The sequence below is a fragment of the Poecilia mexicana genome, unplaced genomic scaffold (genome assembly GCF_051168715.1).
Source record: "Poecilia mexicana isolate PSO_F unplaced genomic scaffold, ASM5116871v1 scaffold_13, whole genome shotgun sequence".
Taxonomy (NCBI): Eukaryota; Metazoa; Chordata; class Actinopteri; order Cyprinodontiformes; family Poeciliidae; genus Poecilia; species Poecilia mexicana.
In genome coordinates this window covers 23,162,777-23,175,569 of record NW_028263382.1, presented here as the reverse complement: position 1 = coordinate 23,175,569, position 12,793 = coordinate 23,162,777, and the positions used below count along the sequence as shown (strand labels likewise).

The 12,793-nt window shown below is 36.3% G+C and overlaps 1 long non-coding RNA gene across 1 annotated transcript in view; it reads left to right on the top strand.

The window, feature by feature from the left end:
• The window catches only part of LOC148155824 (uncharacterized), a 426,895-nt gene that overhangs the window by 200,847 nt on the left and 213,255 nt on the right, over positions 1-12,793 (top strand). The window lies entirely within an intron of this gene.

The following is a 12,793-nucleotide window of genomic DNA, read 5'->3' as shown; positions in this document are numbered from 1 at the left end:
CTATTAATGAATATGAACTCTTCTCAGAGCCGCCTGCCAGTGTCCTTTTACCGCTTTGGTCCTTCATCCCCACAATCCATGACAAAGGTTAAAGCTTGTAAAAACAACCCTAAGATGTAGTATTATCTAAATTAATTTAGACAATCACATAACATACATTGAGCATCGCCTTTGATCTTTACTTTCCCCCTTAGGGTTGGGAGCCACTTCTGTAATACTAGCCATGTAAGGAATAGTCAAATTCATCTAAACTTACAGTATATTTTACAATGGATAAAGTCAGTAAAAGCATATTGTTTTATGATATAATATTGTTCAGTTCTTATAATTTAAAAATACAAAAAAGAATGATGTGTTGTCATGATTATGTTATCAACTATCTGTTTCCCATGATTGGATTATGGCGCGTCCGCCATACCTTTTTAATGTGCTCAATCACAAGTTATACAGTTATAAAACAGTCATCAATGTTCTAAAAACTTAGTTCTTAATCTGAGAATCACCTTATTATTTATGTACTGGTACTACATTCTCAGCTTTACATATGTTCCAGTGGAACATGTTTTGTAAATATTCTGTTAGTTCCCACTGTCCCCTTTCAAGTTTCTGTCTTTACTGCTCTTAAAAACAAATACAGTACAGTACAAAACAATATTCCACTATGGGATTCATAAAAAAATATAACAACGTAATTGTTCCTTTTATGTAATGGTATTACATACCCATGCCACACTTACAAATTTTTATCAGTAGCATTTGGAGGCCTGCACAGTTCCGCGGTTTTTATCTTTTAGTTTGTAATTACTCCACGGCAGAGGTAAGCCTTGGCTGATGTGCCGCCGGCTTTAGAACAAAGTGGGATTTTAATTCAAGGGCAAACAGACAATTAATGCCAAGTGTAACAGAGAGAGCCTCTCAACATATTAAGCCGCAATGCATACAGACCTTTACAATAAAACTTAATTTATTCTGAGAAATTGAATAGGTAGTTATTTCAATTAGTTTTGCAACCCTGCCATAAGCGATCATCAGTCTACCAAGTATTATCTGCCCTGCTGACATTAATGGACATTTTCTAAGTGAAAAGAGTAAAAAGGAAAAAAAAAAACTAACGGTATAATCACCACTAGGTCCATTGGTAAAAAAAAGAAGAAAGAAAAATCTTGTCCAAAGGCTTGTAAGCTTTTTTGTTTTTTTTTGTTAGATTTGGAGAACCTTCTGACATATGAGTCTGAAGAGGAAAACATAAACCTGTACACTGAACAAATAATTGGATGAGCAAAATTATCTATCACAACTTATCAGAATTTTAAAGAGTTAGCTTTTTTTATTATTGCTACTGTGCATAGACAACGTCACTAATTCACCTTTGTCTTGTGCAAAGTTTTTCTCGCCAGTCATTAATTTTCAGATCTAGTCCCTATTTTTGGATTTGTATTATAACAGTATAATAAAATGAACTTCTAAAATATAACATTGAGAAATATTTTGAAAAAATAAAAATAAAAAAATAATATATATATATATATATATATATATATATATATATATATATATATATATATATATATATATATATATATATTAGTGACAAAGACTAAGAGTTTATAGAAATTAATTTTCAGTTTTTCATTCATTCATTCATTCAGTCATTAATTAATTCATTAATTCACTTCATTCATTCACTTAGAAAACTTTGTCATTCACTTAGCTCTATGACAGCTGGGTCATTGTTTGCTGTAACTTTGTTTGTAGCATTTTCCCTCCATTGTAACATGACATAACAAATCAGTCAATGAGAAATCTTTTTATCCAGAATATGAAAACGTGATTCTCTATAAAGTCAAGGATTCTGGTGGAATGACAGCCAACGTACAGCTACAACAAAGACATATATTTGACAGTTTTAATCTGTAGCGGATTGGTGCATCATAAACAACACAGGCTTGTTTTACCTGCAGAGATGTGATTTAATGTAGTGAATAATAAATGACTAAAAAAGAGTAATGAAACTGTTTTACAAGCAAAGGCAAGTGATAAAATCTCAGAGTAGTTAAGAACAACACAAATAAAAACCCGAGTTATTGGATGTTGTCCCTGAGGACTCCTAAATGATGGGGGGTATTTCCTTACAAACGGATGAATGACTTAAGAAGATTGAGCAGCTAACTACAGGGCTTTGCAAATGTACTAAATGACCATCAGCAATTACACACAAGCTTCAATATATGAACGCGGTCACATTCAACAAATTAGAATGTGATTGAACTCTTGACGTTTTATTTCATAGTCACTTCACACAGACTGGTGTTTTCAAGTCTTTGTGAAAATTATGATTATTTTCTGCATAAAGCTAATAAAAATACAACAGTTAATAATAGAATAGTACATCAGAACAAAGCAATTTTACAGAAATGTGCACTTAACGAGAAGTATGTTTACTACCTGCTTTAAGTATATTTTACTTACAAATATAACTTTTCAGCTGACAAACAAGCCTCGGAACTAATAATATATTCCAATTTATCGAATATGACTGCATTTTTGAAGATACATAAGACATATCTTTACAAAGAAAAACACAAATGAACAAAATATTAGCATTTTGGTTTTCAGGGGTAAACATTGGACAAATAATGAAGAGAGGAATCACATTTCCCCTATAGGCAAGCTGGCTGACTGATGTGTATGTGTGTGTAGTCTTGTTTGATACATTATAAGGTCCAGTTTTCCAACAAATACTGCAGTGATAATGCCCAGTGTTCCGTATGGGGCAAAACCCCAGAACCTAGGGTTTAGGGTTCAGCATGTAATGGCAATGTAAAGGTTAGGCTATAGAAATGAGTGAAAAACGAAAAGAAGTCATTGAAAAGTCCCTGTAGAAAGAAATACTTGCGTGTTTGTGTGTGGCCTTTTATTTGATACTTTGTAGAAACCTAGATTTTTTAAATTTATATATGTTGTGGCGACTGACTGCTCCTTGTTGGATAAAAAGCCCAGACCCAATAAGAAGAACTGCTGTTTCTGGGTTAGGGGTCGGGGTCAGGCACATACTGGCAACAGTTGGTTTAGGGTCAGGTAGGGTTAGACTATAGAAATGACTGTAAAAAGGATGGAAGACAATGGAAAGTCCTTTTGAAGATAGAAAGATGTGTGTCTGAGCCTCACTGCTGACCCCTGTCCTCAAACATGAATGGGTATTTTCATCAGTCAACGTTAGCTAAAACCACCAGCTGTAAGCAACAGATAACTAAGAAACGTTGTGACAACAAAACATACCAAATAAAGAATAGCACCATGTGTTTCATGGTGCTAAAAAAAAAAGACACCAAAATTATCAAGCTAAATTCAAAATCCTGCAAATGGTGACGTTGTTCCTATAATTGCTCTTTTCAATGTTTCCCCTGGCATTTGTTCAATTTATCTTTGGTGAGGAGCTCCAAGTCTTTGAGGTTGATAGACTTCTTTTTCATCGCCATCACACCACATTTAAGTTGAAGATATTTGTTTCAAAAATGTTTTTTTTTAATTGAATTTATATTCTAAAAATACAATCTAAAGTGTGTAGAATCAGACTAGACATGTAAAAAAAATAACAAACCTCCCGACACATGACTTCATAGAGGTAGCTTGTAAAGGCAGCTGTTTTAACTATTTGTGGTTGTGACTCATTTCTTATGGTAAGAATAGCAGATGTCAATTCTTTTGGAAATGGCCCAAAACCCTCAACAAAATAATGAGACTTCAAAATGGAATTGCAATTGTTGTTTTGTGTCTGATATGAAGAACATTTTGAGTTTCAAAAACCTTTATTTTTGAAAAAAAAAATACATTGATAATGGCATTCTGTAAAGAGTCAGTGTGAGATAATGACATGCTTAATCACATAAGCACAAAACAATCACCAAAATAAATAGCAAATGTCAGAAAATGTTGGTAAACCATTATATAACATTAACTCCTCTGTGGGAAGGTGTTTTGTTTTGTTTTTTTATCTTCTTCCTGACTGCTGTGGGAGTGTGTTTACAGTCTGTGAACAAATGGTTTGGTAATATTTCCAATCACAAGGAAAAGGTCAGATCACTGGCAAATGTGGAGACGGAAAGCTGTATGACAGCAAAAATAAATAAATAAAATATGGATGTGGAGACAGTGATGGAGGTAAGGAGCGGAGAGTGACAGGCTGAGTGACGGATAGTTGAAGGAGAACGTATGAAAGTCTGAAGGAAGCGAGGGTGGCGCGGAGGGAAGATGGAGAGAGAGAAAGAGAGAGACGGAGGGATATTAGATGGAGGGTGGAAAAATAGAGCTAAGGAAGAGGCAGTGAGGGAGGGGGGGGGCAACAGTGGGAAGAATGGAGGAGGAAGAGCATGGCATGTGTTGTTTTATTCTTATCCAGAGGCCAGAGAGAGGCGGCAGATACCTGCTGATTATTCTCTTGTATTATCTAACACTAAAGGCTGACATGTCAGTGTGTTTGTTTTGTGGATACACAGAATGTTAGATAAGAGATTCTGGGGGGGAAAAAAAAACACGCATTCATGTTACTTATTTGATTTTTGCTCTGTTTATGCTCTACTAATGTTTTGAATAACTTCTTCAAATGCTGTTATCTCATATCTTTAGATTTATATGTTTTTTTTAACCGAGATACACTAACAAGATCAAACTAAAAATCAAATTAAGCAAAAAAAAAAGCAAAAGAGTGCAAGGAATCTGCGTGTTACATTATTGTGTTCTAATAGCGCACAAACCTGCATCCAATGTTCAGAGAAAGCAACATACAATGTGGAGGAAAACAATACACCTACACATGAAAAGCTTTAGTACATATCACTACTATTGCCTCTGTGGAGTTCTGTGCATTCATGTGGCCGCAGCCATAATCTTCCCTGGAGCCAGATGCTGTGGGACGCAGCCCTAACGTGATCATCCAGTTAGAGCTCTGTGCATGTGCTTCAGACGTTTTTCTTTCGCTTTTATTGAAATATTTATGCCGTCCTGCAGTGCAGTGCTATACATTACTTTAACATGCGTCTGAAGCGAGTGTGTTTTCCAGGTTTTCTTTTGTGCTTGTGCTTACACGGGGGAATGGGGGAGACGCTTCACATCGCAAATGTGGAGACAGAAGCGTGCTGCTAAGTGAGCGGAGCTGGAAAAAGTGTGCCCTTCATGCTCCGTGAGAATAAATGTTTAATGAAGCTGACTTTGACTCTTGACACTGATAAAATGTTTGATTGAAATGGAAGAGACACGTGTGCAACGTGTGTGCATTAAAAGAAATTCACACGGCAAATGTGCACATGTGCAACTCTCTGTTTTGTGTGATGAAGATTTCTGGATTTTGCTTGTTGGAATATTTTAAGGATACTATAAAAGGTAAGCTTACTGTAATCTATAATTTAGCGTTGTTTATTTCAGGACTATAACAACCAACCTGATTATTGTTTTCATATTTGTCATAGGACCAGTAGCTAAGGGGTGCCACATGGCTCAGAGGGAGAGAAGGTGCACCATATACAGAGGCCATAGTCCTCAACGCAGGTGTCCCCAGTTTGATTCCCGGCCCCTGGACATTTGCTGCATGTCCTCCTGTTCTCTTTGCCCTTTTTCCTCTCTAGCTACTGTTGAATAAAGGTCACTAGTGACACAAATACCTTAAAAAAAAGAACCAGCAGCTCTACTTCAAGCTCCCCTTGGATGACAGACCTGAGACTAACATTGGATGGATGAACAGAAATTGTTTTATATTTGGTGCAATGACGTCAAATGCTTTTTTTTAAACTGTGAATGTGTTTGTTTTCCACATTAAATCCAGTGTGTGTCAAATGCTACTATAAAATATGAAGAATATAATCAGTAACAATTTTTAAAAAAAGCAATCACAGTGTAATTTACCAAACCAGCAAATGAAACAATACCAGCTGAAACAAGAAAAATGTTCCCATGGTGTGGATAATTAAATCACAAAAAAATGTGTAACTAGACACCCACATTAATTAGCAGCAACAAACTAGCCAATCACTAAAGGGGCAGTGAAGTCTACTGTGGTGGTTTAAGGTATGTGCAGCAACACAAATGTATTTTTCCAGTATTTGCAACATCAGATTTCATGTTGCTAGTTATTAGGCTAATTTGTTGCCAAGGGACTTATTAGCTTAAACAGATAAACAAGGAGAATTTGATGTTGAATATGTTGTCTTGTGTTGACACTGATCACGTTTAAAGAAAGGCAGCTCAGAGGATTTACATCAATTCGGCATAGCATGTAAGGAAATTGCTAAAACATATAAAAGCGTTGTCTTCAATTACTTCAAAATGAAAGGTTCTGTTGCAATGAAGAAGACCTCAAGGTGTCCAAGGGTTTTCATCAAGTGTCAGAACTGCGTCCTACGAATGAATGTACTACAGCATCATCTTGCCATCAGTGCAGAGCTTACTCATCACTGGCAATGAGTGACTGTGACTGCATCTACAAAGACAGTGAGGTAAAGACCCTTGGACAGCTGCTTCTCCAACTGTCCAGAAACAATTTGCCAATCATCCATGTATTATCCAGTTGAATGGAACACCACGTGGCAAGGAAGGTTTTGAAATTATGTAACTTTTTGGTAATTTCTCAAAACTACAAAAAGGGTTGGTTCAGAATAGGATAGAGCTGTGGGTCTTCCTCTATGGCCAGATCATGTTGGTAAATGAGAAATAGTTCTCAAAATGTTCACCTAGATCTGAATGAATTGAGATTAAACATGTATATATATTAAAAAGAACAAACAGAAACAAGTCAGCTGAGGTGGTGATCTGTTGCTGCTTTAGCGGTAGATCCTGATCAGATGGTCTAACCGCCTCTGGCCATCTGGCAAGGGAATGTCTTGGGATCTCCCACAGCTGCCGAGTGTTGTCGGAGAGAGTAAACCTGGGCTTCCTCCTGGACTTATTAACCAAGCTACCCAGAATGCAATGGGTAGATGTGTGATCAATTCTGTGGTTGGGTAAGAAAAGTCCAACAACCTGGAATTAGCTGCAATCTTTCATAACACAAGAATTGGTCACAATCAAGATTGTGAACTCAAAATTAGCATCTAGCATGCAGACACTGTATAACCCAACGTGTTGACAGTACAATTCGAAGTATTTACCAATGAAAGCTATTGAAAATTATTTGCTGCAGCACCACAAAAAACTTTAGTGTTATCTGTAGCATTAGTCTTGACTGTATGCTCTCGTCTTTGAGGATATGTGCGCACTCCAGGATCAGATCAGGATTCCTTGTCCTCCGTTTTTGTTTTTTGTTTTGGAATACAGGCGTTTAGATACCCAAAAGCAAGCCAACATTTACCTTTTGAAAAGCATTGCTTCATGAGTCATATGTATTTATTCAAAACTCAGCATAGTGTCTGAGATGTTCTGCAAAAAAAAAAATTTAAAAATAAATGACACATTATCTTAAGTGTGTTGTTGCAGTACTCCGTGTCACCTTTGTTACCTTGTATGTTTGGTTTATTATCCCTAATGTAAAAACCAAAAGCACAAATCAACCACACCAAGCAGCAAAATGGACATTTTTCTTCTAGGGTAAGTCTCTTGCACAAGCTAAAGCAGCCCAAAATGAAGCAGCAGCAGCAGGCAGATGACAGGTTTGATCGATTAACTTTTTTATGGTAGCACCTCCTGACATTTAAACAAAACTCCAGTTCATACAGTTTTAATGACCTATCCAGAAAGCAAGACATATCCTGCTGTGCAACAGATTTTCAGCTACTGTAACAATACATATTCCTACACACACAAAGGACAAAGGCAATCTGACAGTTGTGTTTTTTGAGGCTCATGTCAGGTTTAAGCATAATATGTAATTACTGCCATTCCAGGTCTAATTAAAACAGCCAACTTGGAAATCATTATCGATTAAAAACCTCAGTTTAAAAAAAACCTCACACTAGCCTACAGTTTAATATAATTCAAATTAAAAATTATGAATTAAATTACAAAAAACGATAATAAGGTATGGCCTTTTAACTTGAAGCATTGTAATAACGCAAACTTGCATCACTGATTCTGTCTAATTGTGATAAATCTATTTAGCTTGATTTCTGTATCAAACTAATTAAAAGTAAAATCTATTTGTTGTAAAAATAAAATAATTAAATGCTTTTCAAGGTGTGTTGAGAAAGACATTTTCCTGCAGGGTAGATTTTGGAGCCATTAGTACTTGCCTTCATTTTCATTACATTTAAAGTTTAAAGAAAAATTTACCTAAGACAGAAAACCTGGTAAACTGAATTCATTTGCTAGTACAACTCAGTCATATGAACTGAAACTTGTCTCCAACTCGTTTTTGACTTTTTCCTTTAACTGTTGTATTTTTAAAATCACTGTCTGCCAAAGAGTCAAAGTGATATTTTATTTAAGATATCTTGTATATTTTAGTTTCTGTGTTTTCTTAAGTTTACATGTCTGTTGGTGTTTAATTTTCTTTGTGATTGTTAGCTAACAAATTTAAGGTTTTAAGCAGTTTATGTCCTCCTGAGAAGCAAATAAATCTGTCGATAAACACACGGTTGGTCTAAAGATTTTACACCAGTGTTTTTTAATTTTTTATAACAAGTAGCACTTGAGTCAATTCTAACATCTCCAAGAATCACCATACTGACAGACATTATGAAATAATAATAAAATGGGACTTGGACTTGTTCAGTTTTTTGTGTTTTCTTCAGAAAGAGGAAAAAATCCAACTGGATCTGTATGTTTGCTTGAATATGGGTTCAAGTGTGCATTCAGTGTTACAATATAAATCAAATGTACAAGTTCCTATTTGGATAAGTAAACAGGAAGTCTCCTTGAAATCTAAATTCCCATTAGATAAATCAGATGTTTCTCAACATCACCATCCTCAAAACGTGGTTAATGTGTGAAAGCTGCACAAACAGTTTGTTTGCACATCCGCTGTGTAACTCATTGAATTTGTCACACACCTCGAACTGTGCAATATCTGATTGTAAGCAAGTTCCCTTTAGGATTCCCTTTCCTAAAGTTCCCTTTAGGATTTGAATGCTTAAAATACAACAAAATACGTTTTTTCTGCTGAGCTTTCATTATGTTTATTTCTTGAGTCTAGTTATTCTTTGTTACTCTAGTTTAATTATGTTTCCTAGGTCAAATTATTCTTTAGTGTTAGATTTATTTAGTGTTAGTCCCCTGTGAACTTCCCCTCACCTCAACATGCCTTCTGCTGTCTATGCTCACACCTGCAACCCGTTTCTAATCAGCCATCTGTTTCTTGTTCAGTAATCAATCTCCTCACTAAGATAAAAAATAAATAAATTAAAATAAAAAAAGCATACCACATGGTTTATGAGTGTCAAACACCAGTCCTCAAGTACTGCAACATTTAGATCTCAAGCTCTGCTTTAAGCACATCAGAATCAATGTGGTCATTAGCATGACTTGCTAATGACCACATCCGCTGTGTAACTCATTGAATTTGTCACACACCTCGAACTGTGTGTTCGAGTGCTCATGTACCAGGCACTGGTACAATGCTCATGCATTGTACCAGGCACTGTTCCTTAAGAACTTAGAATTTGACACCCCTGATGGAGCCTGCCTTGCTGTAACAACAAATATAAAAATATATCTTTATTACTTAAAATTGCTGATAATTACTGCTATTGTATCACTAAAAGTGCTACTTATGAAGAGAAGCCAGTTTTGCTGGATGCTTCTGATCTTTCTGTGTCACCCAAGAATTTTAGTGTAATCTAACTATGATGATCTTTACTTACTGGTTGTAACATTCAAACACAATACCAGACCTAAAATCTGTTTTATTTGTATTTATTTATTTATTTATTTGGCCCAGGCAGCCTTTATTTGAGAATAATCAGACAGGAAAATGGCCAACAAAATTTTGGGGGAAGACATGCGCCAAACGTCATCAGGTCGGGACATGAACCTGTGACATTCGCTTCAAGGACTATGGCCTTTGTATGTGGGTTGTGCTTTATCCCCACAATCCTAACTTCTCAATCTCAATATTTTTTCTCAATTGAAATAATTAAATGAAGATGAAAAGAAATCAAACTATTTATGATACAGATTTTTTTTAAGGGAGAATGAATTCTCCCTTAAAAAATGGAGAATTCATTCTCCCTTTTCAGTCTGTCTTTGTTTAAAGAGCCTTTTCAAACACAATGAGAGCAACGCAAGACACTTGAGGTAAACGTGAGAGGAAATGAAAAACAAACAAAAAAATCAAGAATGAGAACAGGAAATACCACTGCATTAATTTAGGTGAAGAAGATTTATAAAAGCACATGTTTAAAGCAAAGACTTCAAATTATGTACAAAAAAAGTAGTGACAAAAAACCCAGGACAAATAATTTGAAACAAATTGCATATTAATGTTGTAGATTTATTTAGGCAAAAACACACCCACAATATTACAGGTGTGTTTATTGTCTATGCACTTTAAACTGTCCAAAAGCATGTAGCTGTTAAAACTTATGCATTTCTTACATTGGACAGGCTCCAAATCCTGTAAAATGCTCTTCCGGTTCCTGGCAGAATATCTTGTAATAGCATGCTGTTTGTTTGCCGATCTGTGAGATCACAGTGGTTAAAACCCACCATCCATGCGTTGAAGCTGTGCTGTTGGCAATGCAGCCATTTCTGAGAATCTTCTCATTTCTAAAAAGGTTTTTTGAGGAGGCTGTGAAGAGGGTTAAGGGTGAGCTGCAAGGGAAGAGATAATGGGATAGACATGCCTGTTCTGTTTGATAACCCTTTTGAGCTCTCTCCTTTTTTTCCCTCTTTTTGTGATTCACAAATTTATTCTGCTTGGTGTGCGCATGTTTGTTGCGCAAGAGTGAGGAAAAGAAAAGGATTAATAAGGTTTGCCCTAGATTTATTTTTTGTTTGATCACTTTAAAATGTATTAAATCCACACAGTTAAATGCAAGCACAATTCAATTTTTCTTTTTGGCAGCATTCAATAAATTGTTTAGGAAAACCCTATCTTATTTAATCTCATCTTTTAAATAATGCAGCCTAAAAATAGTTGAAATGTAGCACAAAACTTGAAATGTGTGTGACTGCTTAGTAGCAATGTGCATTTCAACCAAAATATGTACTGAAAATAGCGATGTAACAGTACATGTATTCATACCAGCGGTTCTGGGTATGGAAACACATTTAATAAACAAATTGAATGTTTTAAACTTAGTCATGCTGAAAGATTTTAGATGGATATGATGAGTGGAAGTGTTTTCTCACACAACTTTAAAAATGTTGCACATAAACTGACAGCAAAACAAAATGGCATACAGAGATTGAGAACTGCTTACTGTAATTTGCTGCCATTTGTTTCTAAAACAGTGACCTCAGAGAATGTGAGGCGGATCAAATAAAAGCTCTATGTCAGTGGTTCCCAAACTTTTTCTTCTGCGCCCCCCCCCCCCATGGACTACAAATGGCTGTCTGGTTGAAACGACACGTGTGAGAGAGGGAGGGGGGGGATCGACTTTTTTGGGGGCAAAATGAATGTACGTAGCTGAAAATAGACACCAACATCGGTAGCCCACAAGGTACTTGTTAAGCTTAAGGTTCTGTATTGGTATTAGCTAGTCATCTTTTAGCTAACATTACCTGCATCCAGCAGCTTTACTCAACTCAGTCGGTTAGTTTGGAGGGAAAAACTGTGAAAAGTTCTTTGCGTTTTGCTGGTTTGCTGCCTTGATTCTAACACACCTGTAGCTCCGCACAGCAGCAGCAGGTCTCCTTCACAGGTGTAAACCCAGCGCGAGCGTCGTAGCGCTCATGTTGCGTTTAAAGGCGGCTCGGAAAAACAGACTACAACATGTCAACAACGGATTAAACAGTTTTAACTGCTGATAAAAGTGACAGAGGACACAAATATGGGAAGTGTGGAAGCCTCTACTGTATCAAATTGACATAGGAATAACAGAGTTGGCCATTCTAAGGTAAAAACCCAGTGCATACAGTGTTCATGTTTTTTTTGTTTTTTTCATCCAGACGGCTTCCCGCGCCCCCCCTGCAATGACACGGCGCCCCCCCTAGGGGGCGCGCCCCACAGTTTGGGAACCTCTGCTCTATGTCGACATAAACTCATTTATCAGCCTCAGGGATTCCTGTAAGCGACCATTAATCCTAAAACATAAAAACCTGCTTTGCGTCGCTGTGTACTCTACAATCTCACAATTTGGTATCTCCTACTTGGAGCAAGTGTATGTACAATACAACCCAAGCATCAATAAAACAATAAAGAATTAAAAAGAAGAATATGAACAACAATGTACACTTAATTTAAAAGCCATTTTATATAATGTTTTTAATACATTCTAACTGTTATAATGTATTAATACATTTTAAATACAAATCAATAATGTTTTCCCTTGAAAGCTGTTTTGCTCCTGGTAACAACTTATTTGTTCCCCCTGGTGGCAAATATTTCTCCAGTTGGCAGATCACGGCTTAGTTAATTTAGTTCTGTGATTATTTTTTTTTTTTAACTTTCTGTCTTTTTTGTTTTGAAAGAGATGGTCCAACACCAACTAGGCCAGCCACAGGCCAACATGTTCTCACATTCAGTAGCATTGCTTTGCTTCAATATTTTAAACATTTTCTAAATTAAATAAAACAAGCCTGGCTACTGTAGACATTCGGGCGTGCAAAAGGCTTGTTTTCACTGAGTGCTGCTTTTTCCACACAGCTCCTCCTTGGAGCTGCAGTTTCCAAGCTGAACTTCTGCCTTACAGAGCACCCCTACCTTGCA